This window comes from Felis catus, chromosome A1, assembly GCF_018350175.1.
Source record: "Felis catus isolate Fca126 chromosome A1, F.catus_Fca126_mat1.0, whole genome shotgun sequence".
Taxonomy (NCBI): Eukaryota; Metazoa; Chordata; class Mammalia; order Carnivora; family Felidae; genus Felis; species Felis catus.
Genome location: NC_058368.1, coordinates 189694036 through 189718580, shown reverse-complemented (window position 1 = coordinate 189718580; position 24545 = coordinate 189694036). Strand labels below are relative to the sequence as shown.

Sequence of the window (24545 nt, the reverse complement as noted above, 5' to 3'; positions counted from 1 at the left end):
AGTATTATTTTGAGTTTTATTTATTTTTATTAATTTTTTTAATGTTTATGTATTTTGGAGAGAGGGAGAAATACAGAGTGAGAGCAGGGGAGGGGCAGAGAGAGAAGGAGACACAGAATGCAAAGCATGGTCCAGGTTCTGAGCTGTCAGCACAGAGCCCCCGACACAGGGCTCCAGTTCACGAATCAACAGATCATGACCTGAGCGGAAGTCGGTCACTTAACCGACTGAGCCACCCAGGTGCCCTTTGAGTTTTATTTTTAAATAATTATATAATATGCAATTAACTATGGATTTATATTTTCTTCTAATTCTTAGAACTCATTTGTTTTTGTCTTATCATACTGGCTTAGACCTTTATGATGTGAGTAGAAGTGGTATTAGCGGGATCCATTCCATTCTTTAAAAAGAAAGATTCTAGCATTTTCCCATTTAGAACGATTGCTCTATTTTATAGATACTTCTGTGTCTCTTTGGTATGTCCACATAATTCTTTGAGTTCTTCCTTACTTTCTGGAGCAAAAAGATGTTGGAGGTTTATCTTGTATTTTTCCTACCCAGCCCTGCAATCAGCCATTTCTCCTAAGAGACTTGATTTACTCACATGGAGGGTGATCTACAGAAACCAAGATCTGGGGGTACTATTATTGGTATATTATGCTTCTAGTCTTAGTGAACAGAATGGACATAAACATACATATATGTATCTATATTAAAACCATTGAATTCACACTAATACCTCCAATTCCAATCCAATACTATAAGGCTTATTTCTGCTTTCCCCTTTTTAAAAAAATTTTTTTTTTTAAGTTTTAAAAATGTTTATTTACCTATTTTTGAGAGAGGAGAGACAGAGTGTGAGTAGGGGAGGGGAAGAGAGAGAGAGAGGGAGACAGAATCCGAAGCAGGCTCCAGGCTCTGAGCTGTCAGCACAGAGCCTGATGTGGGGCTTGAACCCATGAACTGTGGGATCATTACCTGAGCAGAGGTCGGTCGCTTAACTGACTGAGCCGCCCAGGTGCCCCTCCCCTTTTCCATATTTGTAACTTTCTTATTTCAGTGAGAACCCTGTTTTCCATTATCCTGTATGTAACCAAACTCTTGCTGTGTAGGTTGAAAACACAAGAGGTGAGGGAGTAGCAGGGAAAGAAAGGAGGAGGAAGGATAAAGGAGGAAGAGGTTTAGGTTTTTTTTTTTTTTTTTGTCTTCATTTTAGAGAACCATTTCTGCTTTCTCACAAACCCTGAAGAAAAGACACAGAAGGATAGGGGAGGGGAGAAGTGCCCCCAAGGGAAGCAAACCAGTCCAGTCTTGGCTTTGAGGTGGGGCTGAGTGGCAGGCTAGCAGATGGAGCTGGCTGGCCCTGCCTCTTCTCTCCCAGGTGGTTCCTGGCAGGTTTTTTTTTTTTTTTTTTTTTTTTTAAGGCGATTTTTATAAGAGCAATTTTAGGTTCACAGAAAAATTGAGAGGAAGGTACAGAGATTTCCCATATATTACTCCTACTCTTGCACAGCCTCCTCCACTTATTAACATCTTCCACCAGAGTGGTACATTTGTTACAACTGGTAAACCTACATTGACATATCATTTCACCTAAGGTCCTTAGTTTACATTAGGATTCCCTCTTGGTGTTGGACATTCTGTGAGTCTGGACAAATGTGTAGTGACATGTATCCATCATTATAGTATCATATAGAGTAGTTTAAACTGCCCTAAAAATCTGGCAGCCTGTAAAACTTAACTGCTTTGGTTATTTTGTTTTTGTGGGGCATGGAGATGCTGGGTATGCATTTAAATGAACCCTGTTGGGAGACCACCGTGGGAGTCTGCACACCTCCACCTACCACCGCAGGAAGTCTTCTTGGCCCTGGGGTGCCGCACATGCACAGCACCATTTCTTGTTCAGTTTGTACGGGCAGCTATTTGTGTCAGGCACCTTGCTGAATTCTCGCATCATCTTGTTGGGCTCTATGGAGCTTGTGACAGTCATATTCCTCGTAAAGTGCAATGAGTGTGGCTTGACCTCTCCAGGTTTGAGCATCTCCACTTGATTTTTGCTTTTAGGTTCATTCAGGTTCATTCCATCAAATCAGAAACAAAGAGGCCTCCATGTACCCTTGAAGGAGCACCTGCTGAAGCAGCCTCCAGTGGCCCACTGCTGGCTGTGGCTGTTACAAGAGGGAGAGGCTGGGGGCACGCTGGGGCAAAATCTGCTAGTTCCATGCCTGCTGGAGCCACCCAGTGTGTATGGAGTTTAGTTTGGATTCAACCTGGGGGAAATTGGTATTATCTGAGGTTCTAGCACTGCTATTGATGCAGTGGGATGAAGGGGAGGCCACAGGGACACACTGGAGGGCTGTGCTGGGCTGTAGCGCTTTACAGTAACCCAACATGGGGTGAGGCCCAGAGGCCTGGTTGAGTTACACCCAGGCTGTCTTGGATGCTTGGCATTGGCAAGAAAAGGCCAGGGAGACTGCAGGGGAAACAGAAGCCCCAGAGGTGCTGGGGCCTTGGCATCATTAGGTTGTCTTTACCTTTCTGCATGGAGGTCTGGCCAAGGCTGGCTCTTTCCCGAAGTGGGGAATTCCTGCTCTCGTTTGTGCTGGTAGACAGATTGCTGTTTGCTGAGGGGTGAGGGGTGGTCTCCTTCCTCTCTAGGCAGGATAGGGGGCTGGTAGGCATGATAGTTTTGCTGCTTGTGTTCTGCCTTGTCTCCTGATCCTCTCAAAATCTGCCTTGCTCCTCTGAGTATTCCTAGAGGAGCAATTGTTGTGATTTGAATTGTGTGGCCTCCCTTCCCCCACAAGGCATGTAATGAAGCTCAATCCCCAATGTTATTTAGACATAAGGCCTTTAAAGAGGTGATAAAAGTTACATTAGGTCATAAGGCTGGGGCCCTAATTTAATATGACTGGTGTCCTCATATGAAGAGGAGACCCTAGAGTTACACAGGTGCAGAGGAAAGGCCATGTGTGGACATAGAGAGGAGGCCAGGAAGATATCTCTCACTTAGAAACCAACCCTCACAGCACCTTGATCTTGAACTTGGAGCCTTCAGAACTGTGAGAAAATAAATTTCTGTTGTTTAAGGCACCCGGTCTGTGGCATTTTGCTATGGTCATCCTAGTTGACTAATACAGCAACTAAAGATAGGAATGACAGGTTCACTGAAACTCAGTGCTTGGGATTGGCAGAGACCCAGTGCTGTACCTCATAGGATGGGGAGGGAGTGCTGCTGTTGGTCAGATCTGCTGAAGGCTGGGACTTCAGGGTGAGGGTGTAGACCTGCAGCTTGGATCTCTGGTATCCCAGAAGCAGATAGCTGGTTATCACTTCTTTGTACCTCTGGCCTGTCAATGAGTCCTGGATATTCTCACGGAGTAATCCATGGACACAATCAGCTCAGTCTGTGAGGTCTTTGTACTCAAGAGACTGACTCTACATAAGGCTTTAGTTCCTCATCTTTATGACCCATATTCATCCATGGATCCTTCGTCATTTACTTTAAAGTGCTTCTCTTGCTAGGACATTGAGAATGAGAAATTTCTTGAGCAGGTTTTCACATTCCATGCACAAGTCAAAAGGAAGATGGTATATTCTGCTCACTTCTTCCTGCAGCTCCTTAAAGTTCTGTCCATCAAAGGCAGGGATCCACTGACCAATGTATAGAGAATGATTGCCAGGCTCCACATAGCCATGGCAGGTCCCTCATACTTTGGACCCTGGGAAAGTTCCAGGGAAGCATAAAGGGGGACTGTTCCAAAAGTTATCTAACTTGTTGACAAGGTGAATTAGTTGCTGAAACCAAAGTCTACAATCTTGATGTTCATGTCAGCATCCAAGAGCTAGTTTTCTTTCTTTAAGTCTCTATGGACAATAAACTTGTGGTGCTAGTTCTGTATAGCAAACACTGTTTGGCAGAATTTGACTTTGATCTCTTTTTCTTGCATACTTTCATGAGCCACTAGGTACTCATCTCCACTAGTATACTCTATGACAAGGCTTCTTGTCCCTAGTCTCCATCACTTCACATAATCTCACTATGTTGGGATGATTGAAAGCCTTCATGATTTTTACTTTTCGGGATAGTCTCTGGAGGGTGGAGGAATTCTGATGATCTTATCAGTGATCTTTATGGCTACCTTTTCCTAGTCAGGATGTGTCAGGCCAAGTTCACCACGACAAAGGTACACTTGCTGATGGTCTTGAAGACTTGGTTGTTGCCAACATGGTTCTCCTAAGCAGAGATGGCTGAGAAGCCCTGTAACATGTTGGATTAACAGCTGGGCTTGAAAGCAAGCTTGGGAATTTAAGCTCGGGATAAGCTGGTGAGAAGCTTGGCCAGGTCACCTCAAAAAAAAATCACTTCCAAAGACCACCTGATGAACTGATCTTTATGATGGAATCAAAACACAATGGCAGACTAAAAATGAACTAAAAACAAATACTAAAAAAATGCGAAAAAAAAGATGTGAGAAAAAAGAATAACTTTTAAAAATGAAAGAAAAAAGAAGAAAAAAAGTAAAAGTAAAAAAAGTCAGAAAAATAGAAAGTGAAAAAAGATAAAGAAAATGGGAAAGTGAGGGAAAAAAAGTAACAAACAAAATATACAAAAACCCACAATGCCAAGGAGAAAACAAGCTAACTTTAGTCAAATGTCCTTCAGGTCATTGAAAACCAGCTTCCTGAACTAGAAGCACAGCAAATCTCAGCCCAACCAGGGGCTTATATAGGTGCTTGGAATTCTATAATAATGGTTGCTGTGAGGTCACAGCAAGAAACGGACCAATCTTGGCTGGTGATCATCCACAGTGTTTTTTCTCATTTTTTTGGTCTAAAAAATCTATTTGTCTTAAAAAAGAATTGCTGAGAACTCCCAATAGCTTTTTGTTCATGTACATTATATTTATTGATATTATTAGAATTGGAAAACGGTATGATGCTTCAGTGGCTTTTTCATTTCTAGTTTAAAAAACTGCAATAATTTTTTTAGGCTAAGAGTATTTTTTTTTAATTTTTTTTCAACGTTTATTTATTTTTGGGACAGAGAGACAGAGCATGAACGGGGGAAGGGCAGAGAGAGAGGGAGACACAGAATCGGAAACAGGCTCCAGGCTCTGAGCCATCAGCCCAGAGCCCGACGCGGGGCTCGAACTCACAGACCGCGAGATCGTGACCTGGCTGAAGTCGGACGCTTAACCGACTGTGCCACCCAGGCGCCCCTAGGCTAAGAGTATTTTTAAATGCCCAAATGGGTGGGGATTTTTAATTTCTCTTTTTGTTAACTTTCTTCATTCTATTCATATTTCAGTTTGTAAAATATAACTAAAATACCATTATAAGAATGATGATTCCTCAATATCATCTATTCAGTGTTAAAACTTTTCTCATATATTTTGAAATCTTTTGTTTTTCAGATTGTACACTTGAATCGGGATCCAAAACAGGTCCACATATTGTGATTGGTTGGTATGTCTCTTAAGCGTCTTTTAATCAGTTTTTGCTACATCTCCTTCTTTCTCTCATAATTTATTTTGGAGGAATTCAGTTTTCTAGTGTCCTTCTGTTTGGATTTGCTGATTGTATTCCTGTGGTGTAGATTAACATGTTCCTCTGTATTTCCTGTATATTGATAGCTCAGTCTTGAGGTTTAATCAGATTTTACGTGATCTTTTTGGTGAGACTCCTTCATGGGTGCTGTGTTCTTTTATCAGGAGGTACATGGCGTCTGATGGTCTCTTTGTCATGTTAACTGACTTCCATTCTTATTGCCTAGATCCATTATATCATGACAGGTAGCAAAATACTCTATTATCTGTTCAATTATTAGCTGGAATACTTCTACGAAGAGAAATGTCTCCTCATCTATTGTAAATTTCTAACCCAATTACCTGTGGTCCGAGATGACAGTCTTTGATTCCTGTTCTTGAAATTTGTTGGAGGTGTTTTTAATGGTGTAATACACATACTTTCCCCCCACCCCCTCCCAGGTTTTTCTATAGGACTTCTAGGTAAAATTTCACTTCAACAAATGTTTCTGTAACAAAAAGTATTTTGAAAGGTTCTGAACAAAACCAAAGGAATAAATGGCTAAGTGAGGAATTTGGGCATCAAAAACATCTTAGATATTTGAGGTCCTGAGAATATTTGATATCTTGTCAGGGCTGAAAAAATACAAAGGCTGTGCTACCCACAGCCCTTAGCATTGTGCCCAACACGCAGTACATGTTCAATGTATTTTACCATTGTTAGTATTATATAATCTATCCATCTCATTTTATGTGTGGGAAACTGGGACTCATTCATTTGTTTGTTCATTATGTTTCCGAGCCCACGTGGTCTGAGGAGGCACTATTCTAGGTGCTGTGGTAAACTGCAAAATAAAGTCCCTTAGTCTGTTGTGCTTTTTTTGTGGGGTGGGAGAAACAAAAGAACAAATTAACAGGTAAGTTGAGAGATGATAATGATATGAAAGGAATAAACAGGGTGATGTGTTAGTGCTATTAGGTGGGGCACTATTTTAGATGTGGTACTAACATTTCCTAAGAGACTACTGGACCAAGAAGGAGTTCAATAGGGAAGATCTAGGAAAAGGATTTACCAAAGGCTCTGTGGTGGGAATCAGTTTGGCATGATTAAGTTGCAGAAAGGCCATCAGTGTGGCTGACTGTGAACAGGCAGGCAGAAGGGTGATTGAAGGTGAGTCTAGAGAGGCAGGTAGGGGCAGAGAAGAGAATCCAGTTTTTGTGGCCAATTCCACGTTGGTACATTTGGTATCTCACTCTGCATGATTCTGAGGCCCTGACATTTCTGTTTCTTCAGCAGAACATGCGCAGTTCCAAAATACAGTGTTTTAAAAGTCACTTCCCTGATTCTGTCTGCCCTGCTCTGAAGTCTAGACCTGTATCTTAGGAAGGCAGTTCTTAAGGAAACGTGGCCGCTTTGCTCCAGCCTGAGTTTTCTTTCTGGCTGCTGCAGTCTGCTCGTGCCCCTTGGATCTCTGGCGTGAGTTGCTGATTTGAGCAGCGTTGAAGAGCCAGCCTCAGGACGATTCCTGCTTTGCGCTCTGCCCTGACCTCTGGTGGACTCGGCCTGTTAAGACACAGATCAGGCTAGAAACTGGAAGCCTTTGCTTCCTATCCCCACCTGCTGGTATTGGGCTTGGAGTGTGCACTGCACAGTATTTTGAAGACCTCCAGGACCTGCGGAGAGGCACAATGTCAGACACTGCCATGGGGTGGCTGGGTGACTTTGACCATCCAATACCTCTTATTTTGGTACAAGAACCTTTCTTTAGAGTATGGATGGCATCAATCCTGCATGTAGCCCAAGTACAAGGAGTGGGTGCAGGACATGGCCTGACCAATGGGAGCGCACCATTCCTTTGGCCTCAGGGATTGGGTCCGGAAAGAGCACATGACCAAAACTGGGCAAATCAGGTCTTCTCTAGGAGTTGGTACAGGGACCCTGGGAGAGAAGGCTCACACTCCTGGATCTAGAATTTTATAGGTCCTGTATATCCGGATTACCAGTAGCCATTCCTTCGGCCACATGGAAGAGAGGCTGCCTGAGGATTAAATCAACACTGAGGAAGAAGGTGGGGGTCTGGAAATTCAAAGGGAGTTATCATTTCATCTCCTGCTTCTGGGTGTGCTTACAGTGAGCCAATAAATTTCCTTTTTACTCTTAAGCTAGTTTCAGTAGGGTTTTTGTCACTTGCAACTGGAAATCTCCTAATTAATGCAATCAGTACTGGCCATTGTTATGGCCTACTACCTACAGTAGTAGGTAATCAAGGGTGAGTTTGAAGTAAATACACTGGGGCACTTTATGACCCTCACCACATTTATTATTATATGCTGTATAGTGATCAGTGTGATTTTTTAAAATGTCAGTCTCTCTATGAGCAGGATGGTATTTATTTGCTCATCACTCTAGCTCACTGGGTGATAGTAAGTTCTCAATAAATATTTGTGGAATGAATAAATAGCTACATGGCAATCTTTACTGGCATGAGAACCTGCTTGCCATTAGCCAAAACTATAGTGGTTATCTAGGGGAATGCCCTATTCATCAGCAAGTGATACTCAAGTGAAGTGTTTAGGGGCAGAGTGGGATCATGTCAGCACTTAAGTGGTTCAGCAATAAATAAATACACACACAAATAAATAAATAAAAGAAAAAGAAAAGTATATCTGTGTGTGTTAGAGAAAGAAAAGAAAGCAAACACGGCAAAATGCTAATCAGTACTGAAATTAAGTGGTGACTACAGAGGTGTTCATACTATTCTTTCAACTTTTGAATGCTTGAAAATGATCAAAATTTAGGTTCAGAAAAGAAGAAAGATTACCATTATCTGGATGGGCACTCATGTTTGCCCTGCCTTTAAGAAACTTCCAATCTCCAAATTGTAGGACAAATATACCAGAGAAAGACCATTTGCACTACAAAAGAATTTTTCATTTTTCAGGGGGAAAAATTCTCAAGTCTTCAAATAATACCAGTTATAATGGTCCAGGGAAGGCACTGAGTTCAGCTGTAGGGGAAACTGGAATTAGCCCTATAGAGCAAATCTTCACCTCCTTCTCTTCCTTCCTTCCTCCTTCCCTCCTCCACCTTCTCTTTCCTTTCTTCCTTTTTTATTTTGCTAAAATAGAAAAGATTTTGTTTTTATTAGATTCTAAAGTCACTGTAAAAGAAAGCTGCAGACACTAAAGAAAGATATAAAGGAGACAATAACCCATCACTGGATTAAGGTATTATGATTTCTCTATTGCATGACCTAGTGTAAAAACTTAGCCACATATATTAATTTATTTATGAAGCAGGAAAAGATAGACCTACAACATTATTTGTCATGGTGATGGCATCATCACCACCATCATCACCATCATTGTCATCATCATCATCACTGGAGGCTTGCGTCAGGCACTGTGCTAAACGCTTTACTTACTTTAATTCTCACAACTACTGTATGAATCAGAGGAAAGCATGGGGCGGGGGCGGGGGATGGGGGAGGAGGTTAACTTGCCAAAGGCTGAGTGGAGCTTTAAACTTGCCTGGCTGACTCCAGAGCCTGTGCTCTTAATCACGCACCATTGTTTGTATCCAGTTCTCCAACTTTGTGTGTTTTAGTTATTTCTCAGTCTTAACATTTTATAAACAATGCTTCCAGGAATATCTCAGGGTAAACATTTTTATGAGTCCTCAAAAATCTCAGCCCTTAGGACCCCTGGACTGTATTTCTTTCTGAAATATTAACGAGGCAGATATTCTTATTGAGTAAACAGGAAAATACACTCAACAATGAGTCTTCCTATAAAGTGTGCCACCAAGAGTTGGAAGGGAGTCTTCTGGTTGATCTACTCTGGGCTAGAATCTTCTCTAATAATGACTTGGTGTCAGAGGTAATTACAATAGTAATAACCCTTCCCCCGCCCCCGCCGAACACCTCGCTATGTCACACTGGGCCATGACTCTTTCCTTTGTGATTTTCTTATTCTTTAAAATAATCCTGTGAGGTAGGTGTTAACTGCCCATGTTCAGATGATAGCAAATATCCTGTGGCATCCCTGACAGATGAACACAGCTTTCACGTAACACATGCCTATGAAATGGGAACTCTGTTTTGCAAAGCACTTTGGACCACTTGTGGACTGCTCTAATTGCTGACGTATTATTTTATGTAAGAATTCACTTAAAATCCCTTACAGAATTCACCACAGGATTCACTAGATCTCTTTTCACACAATATAGCTTGCACTTGAAAAAGAAAAAAATAACAGTGAACATAGCTGCCATTATTGAACATGTGCAAGGGGCCAGCATGTGTTCTTAGTGCAGTTCTCACCCGCATTACCTCATTTGTGCATTACAACCTCAGGAGTGGTTGTGGGTGGGGGGGGCCTGTTATTTTCTCCATTTTATGTATGAGGTGGTTGAGGCCTGTAGGTATTAAGTACCAAGGCCAAGACAGTCCCTTCCCACCTGCATGCATTTGTCTGTGGCTTTAGAACCTGACCTCCCTAGAAAGTTTCCTGAGGGTGGAAGAGTGAAGCTGGTCAGTGGGGTCACCATAGAAAATGTCAATTTAGAAAGACAGAAAGCAGCTGACCAAGCTCCTTCCCCAAACTCTTCAGTTTTCAGAGTCTTATACAGTATGTATGTGGGTTGTAACAAGGAAAATTTAGATGAAAGTCTAGCAAACATTAATTATCATATCAATAAACATCTATTAATGATGTCATAGTGATTTTATATTTTGTTGAGGGGCTAAAAATAACTGATTGGTAAGATAATGAAACTTACTAATAATTATCGGGTTTCTTTTTATGTACTATGCCTGCTCGTTTAAGAAAAATATTTTATTGAGGTGAAAGTCACATATCAGAAAATTAACCATTTTAAAATGAACAGTTCAAAACTGAGGGTTGCTGGAGGGGAGGTGGGGGGGGGATGGGCTAAATGGGGAAGGGGCATTAAGGAAGACACTTATTGGGATGAGCACTGGGTGTTATACATAGGGGATGAATCACTGGAATCTACCTCTGAAATCATTAATCCACTATATGCTAACTGACTTGGATATAAATTAAAAAATTAAAAATTAAAAAAGACAAAATAAACAGTTCAGTGGTATTAAGTATATTCAAAATGTTGTTCAACCACCATTTGATTTCCAAAACATTTTCATCACCCCAAAGTAAAACCTTTTACCCATTAAACATATTCTCTCTCTCTCCCCACCTCTTAGTCCCGAGCAACCACCATTCTGTGTTCTGTTTCTATGGTTTTCTTTATTTTGGCTATTTCATAGCAAGGAAAATTTGTATGTGACTTTTGTGTCTGGCTTTTTTGGTTAGGATGGTTTGGAGGTTCATCCATGTTATAGCATGTATCAGTACTTTATTCCTTTCTTATGGATGAATAATATTCTATTATGTTTGTCTATTCATCTGTTGATGAATTTTTTCATCTTTTGGGCAAGTAAATCCCCATGGTCACCCCCCTCCTGATATTGGTGATAGTAGCTATCATTTAAGAGTACATTATATGATTAATACTGTTATTTCTCCATTTTACAGATGGAGAGACTAAAGTTTATAAAATTTAAGCACTTTTTCTAAGTTATATACTAGTAATAGAGCTGGGATTAAAACCCAGGTCTTGGTGACTCTAAAACTGTCAGTATGTGATGATTATGTGCCTGAGTTTCCTGTCTTTCATAAAGATGATTTTAAAAAAATTGCAGTGGATACCTGCTGACCATCAGTGATAAAAACCACTAATCAGTGAGTTCTGAAATCAATTTAGTGGGTCACAAACCTCATCAGAAACTGAAATAGAATGGAATAGAATGGAAAATGTTATGTAGTAAGAGTATTACGTTGTGAAACTCTCATTTCAGTTACATGTTTGTGGCATGTATGGGTGTGTCTGCCCTGCCATGATGTAAAATATATTTCTTTTTTTTTAAAGAATATTTTTTAACGTTTATTTATTTTTGAGAGACAGAGAGAGGCAGAGCATGAGGAGGGGAGGGGGAGAGAGAGAGAGAGAGAGAGAGAGAGAGAGAGAGAGAGAATCTGAAGCAGACTCTAGGCTCTGAGCTGTTTGTTAGCACAGAGCCCGATGCGGGGCTCAAACTCACGAACTGCAAGACCATGACCTGAGCCGAAGTCGGACGCTCAACCGACTGAGCCACACAGCCGCCCCAAATATATTTCTTATTGTGGGTCTCAGTCAAAAGTTTTTGAAAAGTGTTGCACTAAGCTACTCGCAGGTTCATTTTTTCCCCCTTATGTATGAACTTCTTTGTGCCTAAATGGTCCTTGTTAGTTTCTGCATTCTTAAATATGGAGATGTTCCTCTCATCCTCCAAATTCACAAATCACAAATTCCCTGAAGTACATTTTTTGCTCCCTCACAGTCATCCCTGACTTACCTTACATGCCCTTTTAAGATTTGGTTGGTGAGTGCCAAATTTGGTGCTGCATGCCTTTGAAGTTCTGTTCACAATCCGCAAGTACATAGTTTGCTTGGTTATTAAATGACAAGAAATGTGCACATTTAATAAACACTTTAATAGATGATAGCCCACATCGATCCCATTCAACGCAAGCAATAATTGTGCTCATTTGTCACTTATTGGCACCCACATCAGATGGGTGAGATGTGGAAGAAGACATCTTCCCTGCTGTTTGTCACACAGTGCGAGTGCAATGTGGAGCTCTAGTCCCCAGACAGCCTCCGGGAAGGGGCCCTGTGGATATGCAGATGATAATTTCACATGGTGAATGTTGGGTTTTCTTCACGTCAGTAGCTATCCACAGCAGTTCTCTAGGGACCCTTTCAAAAGCCAGTTTGAAAACGTGTTCCTTAAAACACAGAATTTTATTAATAATGAGAACATATTAAAAATGCCAAGTTGTTGCTGGGAAAGTCCAAAAGCGGTCTTTTAATAAACTAGAGTGAATTATAGCTTAAATCTACAAAACAGAATTAGGGTTTAAATTTTTTATTTCTGTACTATAAATGCAAGAATTCAGTTTCTTATTGAAATGTTAAAAAAAAAGTCATGTCGAAAGTTCAAGGGGTTCTTGATTGGGTGGGGATGATGCGGAGACTGGTCATTCAGTAAATGTTGTTGAAATACCCATTGTGTGTAAAATACTGTGCCTAGTGTTGAGGATACAAAGGAAAAAAGTATGTTATAGCAAGCTACTTCAGGAAGCTGTCCAAGAGAAAAACTCCTGTCTGTGTTCAGACATTTAAAGAAAGTTCATCAAGATCTTGTATGTCGTCAATGGTAGGAAATTAGAACCATAATGTCTGTTAAAAAGGGAATAGTTATATATGTTTTGGTAGAAGCATAGAATGTGATACAGAAAACCATTACAAAGAAAGAAGTAGACCTTTAAGACGATCATGAGAGAAAAGCAGATTTTAATGTGAACAGAAGCATGCTCTTGTGAAGAATGTGTCTCATTCACTGTTTTATTTCAAGCATCTAGAATAGACCTTGGCATATAGTAAGTGTTTGGTAAGACTATGATAACATTTTAATGAAAATATCATTAAATTTTATTAAATAAAATTTTATTTTTATTTTATTAAATAAAAAGCATTATTTAATAAAAATATTTGTACACAGGTATACATCAAACTGTGAAGAGTGGTTAACTCTGAGGCATATGCTTGGGGATGGAGAAAGGGGGGACTTTGGGAGGGCAGAGATCAAACCTTGCATGGGTCCCAGTGCTTGTTAAGTGCACTCAGTGTCTATGAAGTATAAACAACCAATGTTTTGAGTTAGGCCTATAGTTGCCTGATTCATTTTTGTATTCTATTATTTTATTTATTTTTTTAAGTAGGATCCATGCTCAATGTGGTGCTTGAACTCATGACCCTAAGATCAAGGGTCACATGCTCTACCAACTGAGCTAGCCAGGCATCCTCATTTTTGTATTCTAAACAGAGACTAGAAGGATGCCTTGAACGTAGTGGTTGCATCAGACACTATTGGCTGCTTACATAGCAGCTGTTCCTCATTTCTCCCTAAGTTTATACACCCCCCAATTTTCAGGCTACAATATGATCTGGGAATGTGGACCATTCCCCTGAGTACAGGGTCTAAACCTAGTTTAGTAATTGCATTCCCCATTTGCTCCAGAGATTTAGGGGTGGCCATGTGACCAACTTGTGGCCAGTGAGATGTAAGAAGAAGTCTTCTGGGAGGGATTTTGCTTCTGAGTAAAATGAGATAGGCGAGGAGATTAGCTTTTTTCTTGTCTTAAATGTGGTTGTGTGAAGCTATGATGTTTGGAGTTGAGGCAGTCATATTGCTAAAGCAAGAAGCCCAAATGTAAAAAGTAAAGATTGAAGAGCAGAAAGGTAGAGAGTGTCTGGGTGCTAGGTGACATTGTGAAGCCTCTGTATCAGTCCTGAAACTTCCAGAAAGAGACTTGAATTGTGAAATTTGCAAGCAACTATTAGGTATGCATTGCTACTTGTGGTGAAAGCCATTCTAAGCCTATACAGTGGTCTAAAAACAGGGTTGCATTAGTGGATTCAAGTATTAATGAATTCAAGGAGGTAACAGTCTAATTGGGGACATAAGCTGTATAAATAAAAAAAAAAACCTTGACAATGCAAGATGATGTGTACTGAATGAATAACGCAGCCTGGTGGGCCTATCGGGAAGGCCTTCATGGAAGATACCAAAATGTGAACTGTTTTTACAAAGAACTTAACTAAATAACCGACCTATTTAAAAAAAAAAAGTGAACTGATGCTTGAAGGCTGGTAATAGTAAAGGTGTGGATTTAACAATTAGCTGTGCAAAAAAAGTCAGTTTAGTTTTTGATAGCTTAAATTGGTCTCATTTTTGAGACTTCATTCTGCTTGATGTTCGGAAACATAATACTAGTTTATTCTAGCTGTAGTCAGTCAAGTCAGTATTTTCTACCCTCCTTCCTTATCTCTAGAAGATATCTAAGTACTGATGGGCTCATGTGTCATGGAGTTGGAGTGGGGACATTTGATCCTATGTTGGTGACTGTTGACAATGGCAGTACTTCTCAAACATGCATATCACCTGCATGTTTATGAAAATGCAGACTCTGATTCAGAAGGTCTAAGTGGGGCCTGAGATTCTGCATTTCAAGCCCTCAGGTGATGCCATTGCTGCTATCCTGTGGACCACACTTTGAGCACTAAGGAGATGACTCTGCTTAAAATCACTGCTTTGGAGCTTTTTCTTTTCAGTTTTTTAGAAGCCAGGCTTGAATGGGGCAGGTCCCCACAACTAGTCATAGTCATTGCATCAAACTTTGGTTTAATTCTCTATTGTCTTTTTCCTCCTATTTTATATATGACTTATGTTTTTGGTTTTTCCTTCTCTCCTGTGGCTCCACTGGCTGTCATGAGCTGGGTATGTGCCACTGAAAAAAGGTGGCACATGTAATTCATTGTGATAATGGAATCTTTCATTGTAATACAATTAGCAGTGGACATGTCTGGTTTTACTCTGGGAAAGCAATATGGAAAGAGTTATTTAAATTAGTGAAGAGTATTAACATATAATTAATACAGGATTGCTCTGTTGGATAAAATTCCATTGTGTGTGGCACATGTATGCCTGTGTATGTTATGCCAGACAATGACAACTATAACAATTGTTTTTAGTGTTGATTTCCTGACTGTCACCCATGCTGATTTCTGTCTGCTAGTGAGATGGGTGTTAGAGGAGGAGTAATCAGAATCATTATACTTCTCAAAGATCCATTTTTCTATAATTCAGAGAGAGGTCTTGCAAGTTCAAGCAGGAATAGTAGCTAAACATAGTAGCTAGGGACCTTGAGTTGATCATCAAAGCTCCCATTAGTGCAAGAGGTGGAACTTTTCTTAATAGAAATTACTGTAAATGGATATAGGAGTCATGGGGGTAATTGACTAACCAAGGCTTAAGCATGTTTGCGGAAAGCAAAAGCCACAAAACAGTATGCCTTCCCCCATTAGCCCCTAAACAGAAGTGAGTGGCAATTGCTGGTAATCCATCTCGAACCAAGAGTAGAGCTCTTTAGGATGTCAAATTACATGGAAATTGTAATGAGATTGCTAATGCTCATTGAATCTGTAGATCGTGTCTTTTATATGAGTTGGGTTATTTTCTAAGACATTATATTTTACTTACCTTGAACCTTCTGTAGTTGAACTGTCTTGGTAATACGCCTTGGTGGGATGATGTGTTCTAGGCTCTTTGGAGAATGTTCTGCTATTCTTTCTGTTGCTGGGTTTGAAACGTGACTTGCCTTGACTGTCTGGAATTTTAAAATGTAAGCAATGGTGCCATCCAATGGTGTCTAAGCAGCCTTCTGATAGAGAAGAAAATAGAATTTACTTTGAGGAGATAAGCTTCATGAAGCTCTATGCTCAAATGTGGCTCCCAGGCTCCATGGATTATGTCTGTCTCTCAGTGGAGAGCCAGGTTCTTTGATTCTTGTCATTGTTGGGAAAAGTGACCTTGGTGGAATTCTCTAGTCTTGTCCAGTGAAAGTCACATCTCTCCTGAAAATGGGAAATTTTCTATGTTCTCCTGGCTTTGAGAATTAGGATCTTCATTTTTAAAAAGTAGGGAACTGGTTTTGAATACAAAACAATGTCTGGTGTAGTACCAGTAAAAGCACTGTATTTTGAATACCCAGACCTTTTCACCGCTGTTTAAAAATCCTATCCTCAAATCTATAACCCTGTTTAAGTAGAAGGCTCCATGCATTGGATCCTGTGCAACTCGAGGTGTTTAAATAATTGTAACTGAAGGAACACCTGGGTGGCTCAGTCAGTTTGGCGTCCAACTTCAGCTCAGGTCAGGACTTGCCATCAGGATTGACCCCGCGTTGGGCTCAGTGCTGATAGCTCAGAACTTGGAATTTTCTTTGGAATCTCTCTCTCTCTCTGTCTCTCTCTCTCTCTCTCTCTCTCTCCCTCCCTCCCCTGCTTGTGCTCTGTCTCTGAAAAATAAATAAACTTAAAAAAAATTTTTTTAGATAATTTAATTGGAATCCGGATGTGGCAGACTTCCTGAGGAAAGCTGGTGTTCCTGCTATTCTCTATTCTCTAGGGTCTTTGGTGAACCCCCAGTTCTAGGACACATAAACAAAAATGCATTTTTTACTGAGGATTTCAGGAAGAAACAGGGAAGATGATTTCTACCATAGACCATGTAATAGATAGCTAATGAAGATCTCATCCCTGTTCTGTCCTCTGCCAGCAAACTTGTCATTCCCCATCTCTTACTCCACATAGTATTTGAAGACTCCTTTATTATGCAAGTTACTCAGTGTATGTCCTCAATTTACAGCAAATTTGTTTCAGCAAAACAAAACCCTGGAATTAGCTTCAGAGTGGTCTTCTATTGCCTCCTGAAGGCTTCCTCCCTCATCAAAGCTTTCAATTTAGTTATTCATCCAACTAAAATTATTTGGGTGGATGGCTTCTCCTGCTCAGTAAAGAAGATTTTTCTCCATAATGTTATTAAGGTATATCCTGCCTACTTCCAAAAATGACTGTGAACCATTAAGAGATTCAGATGTATGTAAATACTGAGTAATCAATTACATAGTCCAATACCAGACATCATTCACTTTGTTACTATTTATCCTGTTGCCCCTGGTTGCTCCTTCAAAAGAGTCCTTCAACCATTCCAAGTGGATTTTTTTTTGTCCTTACTTAACTATTTTTTCAGTCTCTTGGTAACTCCCTTCTTATCCCCCTGCTGAGGCTGGCCAGCTAGCCTTGTTCTTCCTGGAAGCACTCTCTTAGATTCTCTCCCTCTCCAGGATTTCTTAGACCTGGTTGCTGTTATACTTGAAAGGTGTTAATGAATGACAATGATGTAATGTATCATGGCTGCAGGACTATTTGCATTTAAATGGGAACTTTTACATTTGCACAGTCTGAACCCAGAGAAATGACTCCTTGAGGAGAATTACAGTCTTAGGGGCAGGCCAATGAGGCAAGCATTTGGCTGTATATAACCATCATTATACATGGATGCCCCTACCCCTGGGTGAGGGCTAGATGTACTGCGTGAGATGGGTGGGGGAATGCAAGTGTCAAGTGAAAAGAACACATTTGACATTACAAAATAATTCTGTATTTGATGGCTTCTATGAACTGCCCCACACTATAGGGTACAAATGTAATGATGTCTCTTTGTCCTGTTCACTGTTGTATTGCTAGTTTTTTTTTTTTTTAAATCTCCTTTTTCTGTTTATTTTGTTTTGAGAGAGAGAGAGAGAGAGAGAGAGAGAGAGAGAGAAAGAGAGAGTGTGAGCAAGCAAGGGAGGGGCAGAGGGAGACAGAGAGAGAGAATCCCAAACATGCTCTGTGTTGTCAGCTCAGTGCAAAGCCCAGTGTGGGGCTCGAACTTATCAACTTTGAGATCATGACCTGAGCCGAAATCGAGTTGGACGCTCAACCAACTGAGCCACCTGAGTGCCCCTGAAAACTTTTTTATTGAGGAATCATCAAAATACAAAAAGCTGCACATATTTAGTATACAACTTTGTGAGTTTGGAAATGGGTATACACCCATGAAACTATCACCATAAATCAATGCCATAAATGTATCTGCCACCTCTAAGAGTTTCTTCCCATCCTACTTATTTAGTGATAAGAACACTGAACTTTAGATCTACTCATTTTGCAGAATTTTAAGTATACAGTATTGTTAACTATAGGCACCGTGGTGTGCAGTAGATCTCTGGGATTTATTAATCTTGCATAACAAACTTTGTACTCTTGACAAACACCTCCCTGTTTAACACTCTTTCCCACCCCTGCCCAGTGTTTTGTGTCCTGGCACCATAGTAAGTGTTCAATAATAATTTGCATAGTGCAAGGATGGATACATAGATGGTTGATTTTTCAGTAGATTGTTTAAACTCTTCCTCATACACAAGAACTCCAAATATCTCTCCTGAGACTTCCATGACCTGAACATTTCTATGGACTGCAGGATTTTTTTTCTTAGTCTTCAACGGTGAGTGGGGCATCTAGTCCTTTTTTCTTTCTTTGTGCCTGACTGTGCTGCTGGTGAAGCTGAATTCTTCACAGTCCCAAGAGTCTGGTTCACCTGAAAGAGCCATAGGAGCTCTCCAAGAAGAACCTTCCACTCCTTCAGGGCCGGGGTGAATGGGTGCACAGAGCTCTGGCTCAAGACTGCAAATCTGAGCCTTTCCCTGTGTTCATGGGCACAGCTGCATCCCAGGGCACAGCCTAGTGGACATCCAATCCTAGCTGCAGATATTTGCAATGGGGGAAGAAATGGAATTTGGTAACATATAATGCATGTGAACTGCTTAGTATAGTCTCTGGCATATAGTAAGCATTTAGTAAATGAAACTAATTTATAAAGTGTGAATGTATTAACGTAGATTGGGTGGCTGCAATAGAGAACAAAATTTAATGGCTCAAAGAAAAAAATTATTTCTCACGCTTGTTACAGAGTCAGGTGACTATTCCAAGTGTTAAAGAAAACTTTTTAGACAATTTAGTTATAAGCATGTATCAGAGTTTTGTTATGGTCATGCACATAAGAGAAATCACCCTAGAAGGCTGCTTCCCAAATTCACTTTTGGCAGAGAACCTTGGTAGGAAAAGGGTTTAGTTAGATAATCACTGTTAGAGTAGACACAGAAAGAAAAGTAAGTCTGGTTAAAGGTCACTAGATCTTTGACTGACAGTTGGCAACTGAGTGTGTGGGTAATTGGGCATGTGGGTAATTGGTTTCCCAGAGCAAACCTTAATCCCATTCAAGTTCACAGGAAATTGTTTAAGCATTTTATCAGGAATGCTAACTTCTCAGAAAGAGATTGTGAAGCAAAAAGCTTCTGTCCTCAGACCAGGTTTGGAACAATTTTTCTTATGTGGGACTACGGACCCCTCTGTCCCATCCAGTCATTAAGGAACCCTGGATGATGACAGCTCTTCCATTGTTAGTATATGGCTTTAATGTCCTTTTGGTCACTGTCAGAACAGAGATTTTGTCTTAAGCAAATGAACCAGAGGTTGGAAATAGAACTTCTGCTTACACATCACTGAGAACTTAGTTACACAGTCACCAAGCAGCAAAGGGGGCTAAGAAATGAAATCCCTGATTGGCCATCCAGGTCCTAGCTGCAGATCTTTTACTATGGGGGAGAAATGGAGCTTGGGGACAGCAATGGTCTCTGCCACAGTGAGACTGTGCCTAGCCCTTCATGTTCTACTGTGTTCTACTGTATTCTACTGTGTTCTGAGCAAGAGTTGGCAAACTGTGGCCCACAGGCCAAATCACACCCACAGCTATTTTGTAAATAAAGTTTTATTGGGACACAGCCATGCTCATTCATTCATTTATTGTCTATGGCTGATTTCATACTACAACAACAGAGTTGAATAGTTGAGACAGGGACTACATGGTCCAAAGCCTAATATATTTATTATTTGGCCCATTATAGAAAAAGTTTGCTGACTCTGTGTGGGGCGTCCTGATTGTGTGGGGGCTGGCAAGGCAGGTCGTGGAAGAATTCACTGAAGGCAGAAAAATCAGACAAAAGTTTGTGGAAGGGCACCTGGGTGGCTCAGTTGGTTAAGCGTCCAACACTTGATATCGGCTCAGGTCATGATCTCACAGTTTGTGGAATTGAGCCCTGCATCGGGGCTCTGCACTGACAGCATAGAGCCTGCTTGGGATTCTCTCTCTCACCTTCTCTCTCTCTCTCTCTCTCTCTCTCTCTCTCTCTCCCTCTGCTCCTCCCCTGCTCATGTACACACTCACGCATGTGCTCTCTCTCAAAAAAAAAATAAACATAAAAAAAAGTTTATTGAATACACTGTAAGGAAGCAGCAGGGAGGGCAGCAAAGGAGAAACTGTCTGCCATGAAGTGGTAGTGACGGGCCACAGTTACAGAGTGCAGTAAAGAGTGTGGGGACATATGGAATTTTCCCTTTTATGGTAGAAATGGCGCCTGATTGAAATTGGTCAGTTAGGGCCTCTGGCTGCTTTGAGGTGTGTTGCTTAATGAGCCAGTTTGTGTCAGCTCAGTGGTCACTGTGGGCCCTTTGCCTGGCTCAAGTTTCCATTGCTCAAACCTGTTGCCTACAAGTGGCTTCCAGATTGTTTTAGAGAGGGTCCTGAATTGCCCACAGAAATTAAACTGCTGAATTAAAGCATATGTGTGTTTAAATTTCGGTAGGGGTGCCTGGGTGGCTCAGTTTGTTAAGCCTCCAACATCAGATCAGGTCATGATATCACCGTTCGTGAGTTCAAGCCCTGCGTAGAGGGCTCTGTGCTAACAGCTCGGAGCCTGGAGTCTGCTTCAGATTCTGTCTCTGTCTCTCTGCCGCTCCTCTGCTCGCTTTCTGTCTCTGTCTCTGTGTCTCTCTCTCAAATATAAAATAAAACATAAAAAAAAATAAATTTCAGTAGATTTTGCCCTTTATACTTGCCCTTTGCCTTTTATATGCGATTGCCTGTTCCCCAGTATCCTCACCAGCACCGAGTGACATCAAACTTCCCTGTGGCCAATTTGATATGTGAGAAATGGTATTTCACTATCATTTAATTGCACTTATGTTATTAGTAGTAAGATTTAGTTTTAGGTATTAGTTATAATAAGAAATATATTTGGTTTTTGTCCCTGATTCCTGATACAAATCTCCTAAAATCCATGGAATTTGCTAAATGATAGGAATTCGCTAAATGATAGAAATATTTTTTTGATATTAACAACAAACCCCTTTCAGCCACACCTGAGTTTATATTAATGAGGTGGCTTTTGGAAAGCCCCAGTGGATGGGGCTAGTTATTAGGGGAACCAACCAGGATTATTAGATTGGAATTTACAGTCCCCAAGATAGAGGGGAGAGGAGGTGGAGGTTGGATCAATCAATCAATCATGCCTACATAATGAAGTAATGAAGCCTCAACAAATCCCCAGAAGAGTATGGTTTGGAGAGCTTCTTGGGTGGGGGACATGTGGAGGTGCCAAGAGAGTGCCACACAAGCTTTGTGCCCCTTTCCCCATACCTTGCCCTATGCATCTCTTCCATCAGGTTGTTCCTGAATTATATCCTTTTATAATAAACTGGTTATCTAGCAAGTGACACTTTTCTGAGTTCTGTAAGGTTCTCTAGCAAATTAAATGATCTGAAGGAGGGGATCTTGGGAACCTCTCATTTATAGGCAATGCATCAGAAGCACAGATAACGATCTGGACTTGTGATTCACCTCTGAAGTGACAGTCTTGTAGGACTGAACCCTTAACCTGTGGGATCTGATGCGATCTTCAGATAGTGGCAGAATTGAGTTAAATCATAGGGCACCCAGCTGGGGTTGCAGAATTGCTTGATGTGTGGAAGATCCACACCTTTGGTTTTATTATTTTTTTTTTAATTTTTTTTTCAACGTTTATTTATTTTTGGGACAGAGAGAGACAGAGCATGAACAGGGGAGGGGCAGAGAGAGAGGGAGACACAGAATCGGAAACAGGCTCCAGGCTCTGAGCCATCAGCCCAGAGCCCGACGCGGGGCTCGAACTCACGGACCGCGAGATCGTGACCTGGCTGAAGTCGGACGCTTAACCGACTGCGCCACCCAGGCGCCCCTCACACCTTTGGTTTTAGAAGTAAAGTAGTATGAGAGTAAAGGAGAGACATAGAGGAATGTATTTTTCTTTTATACTGATTGCAGCTGAAACTAATCATGTTTTTTAGAGTATTTGTACTTCCTATTTTATGGACTGTCTGCTGGCAACCTTGGCACATCAGTTGGCAAATATTGGGTTGTTGATTTTGCATAAGTTTTAGGAGCTTTTTATATGCTAGGGAACTGAGCTCTTTATGATAGGAATTGCACAGATTTATCTCATTTTTAAAAGATATTCATTTGACTGTATATATGGAGGTTTTTGCTATACAAATTTTTAAAATTTTTGTGTAGTCAAATTTATCAGTCTTCTCTTCCAAGACTTCTGATTTACATGTCATGCTTAGAAAGCTTTCTGCCCTTTTTTTCTAATAATTTTGTGGTTTTTCAGTTTTTAGATTTAAATGTTTGCTCCATCTGTAATTTATTTTGTTTGAGGTTAGGGGAATGGATTCGATTTTCTGTTTTCTAAATGGCTACCCATTATGTGAATACCATTTCTTTAATAATACATTTTTATCATATGTTAGTTTCCTATGTTTTGGGGTCTATTACTGGAATATTCTACTGATATGTCTATTTATGGGTCACTATTATGTTGCTTTAATTAATACAGCTTTATATCATATTTTAATATCTGGCAGGGCTAGTTTGACCTCATTACTTTTTTTAATAGGATTTTTCTGGCTAGTTTTACTTGTTTATTTTTCCATGTGAAAATAGTTCAAAAATACTGCTGATAATTTTTATTTGCATTGCATTAAATTTATATATTAACTTGGCAGGATTGACATCTTTATCAAGTTGATGTTGAGTTCTTAAGCATGGACATAATATACCTTTCCATTTGAAGAACTTGTGTTGTTTTTAAATTACTTTTTGCTTATTGACTGAATTTTTCCAACTGTGAAAATCTTTCTGAGGCTGGGCCACTTGGTTCATTTCTTAAGCTCGTGTAAATTATTGTTTTTAATTGCTGAGACACAACCTGTTCCACAAATTGAGAAGATCTGTGTTATAATGAACAAACACACAGAGCAAACATACCTTACTGTAGGAAATGATACATTTGTGGATTTTATCATTGCCTTGTTGTTCTTAAGTGTTTTTTGGTGATTGCTTCATAGAATAGGAGCAAGGAGATCATGACACAGAGGGCGGAGAAGAAGATCTGGAAGACCGATCTAGAGAAAGTGTTGGTTCAACTCTTAATCTGGAAAATTCCATGTTATTCAGCAACTTATGGTTGTGGGCTCACTTATAGTCTGGACCTCTGGTAAAAAGTGGAGAATATGCCTCAGAGTTGTCCCACCCAAGGGCCAAAGTGTCTGGGGTATTTATGAAGTTCTCTTTGTCATTGAGTAAATGCTGCTTCTGGTGCCATCAACTCAGGCACCTCTAGTTCTCTTTTGAGTGTGCACCTATGGCTAAGAAAAGCCCCATGCAGAGAGTCAAAGATGCTTATAGTTGGAAGTGGTTAGCTTACAGAGGAACAGGGGAGGAGAGGCGCTGATACAACTGTCTTAAAACGTTTAAGTTTCTGCATCCTTAGCCATCAGATACCCGCCCATGTTGAAAGAAGATTAGGGTAGTTAATATTTTGGATCGTTGGTACCATCTATGCTCCTTTCTTAGAAAATTCTACCTTCACCTTGAGTGGGCATGTCTTCATTCTTTGCTTTGGAACTTTCTCTTCCCACTCTCCTTCCTACCGTACTGATTGGACCAGGGTCCAAACTAATCTCAAAGTTAGCAGTGCTATGGGCTTGTCAATAACCCGTGACTTACTATTGGAGTTTGTTCCAATTCAAAATAGCAGGGCAGGTCATGTTCCTCATTTGGGGATATGGAATTGAGAAACAAAGAGCTGGTTGCTGCTTAGTAGTAGGAGCTAGAATTAAAATATTAATGTATGAAAAGTGGAACATGATAGCTACTTTCAAGCAGAAATCATGAAAGTTGGTTGTCAGAGGAAGATGGAGAATGAAAGGGTGGGGGGGAAGAGAAAAAAAGGAGAGAGCTAAGAGGCCAACCCCCAAAGATGCCTTGTTTCTTGTCTTTCCTGAGTCTTACAATAACTACCTCCACCCTTTACTTGAGTTACTATAAGTGAGTTACTGTTATTTGTCTTGACCAAAAACACATTAGCAGAAAATTGAAGGATGATCCATCAAGAGTAATTTATGCATTTTCCCCTCCATTCTCTGGGGGCAGCTATTTTGCCAATTCACAGTTGTCCACTGTTGTGAAAGTCTCCAAGAATATAAAATCCGGAGAAAATGCTAGTCATTAATTGGTGTAGGCTTGTCTTTCTCAGAACAGGTAGTGATAACATCATACAGTTTACTCTATA

The 24545-nt window shown here is 40.5% G+C and overlaps 1 long non-coding RNA gene and 1 pseudogene across 1 annotated transcript in view; one reads left to right on the top strand and one right to left on the bottom strand.

The window, feature by feature from the left end:
* Positions 1-1712: 1712 nt before the first annotated feature.
* Positions 1713-4285, bottom strand: LOC101091505 (annotated as a pseudogene).
* A 422-nt stretch (positions 4286-4707) lies between these two features.
* Positions 4708-24545, top strand: part of LOC123379723 — a 74539-nt gene continuing 54701 nt past the window's right edge. Inside the window, exons 1-2 of the long non-coding RNA XR_006584609.1 lie at positions 4708-4934; positions 5418-5469. This is a non-coding gene — a long non-coding RNA (uncharacterized LOC123379723). The remainder of the gene's footprint in view (positions 4935-5417; positions 5470-24545) is intronic.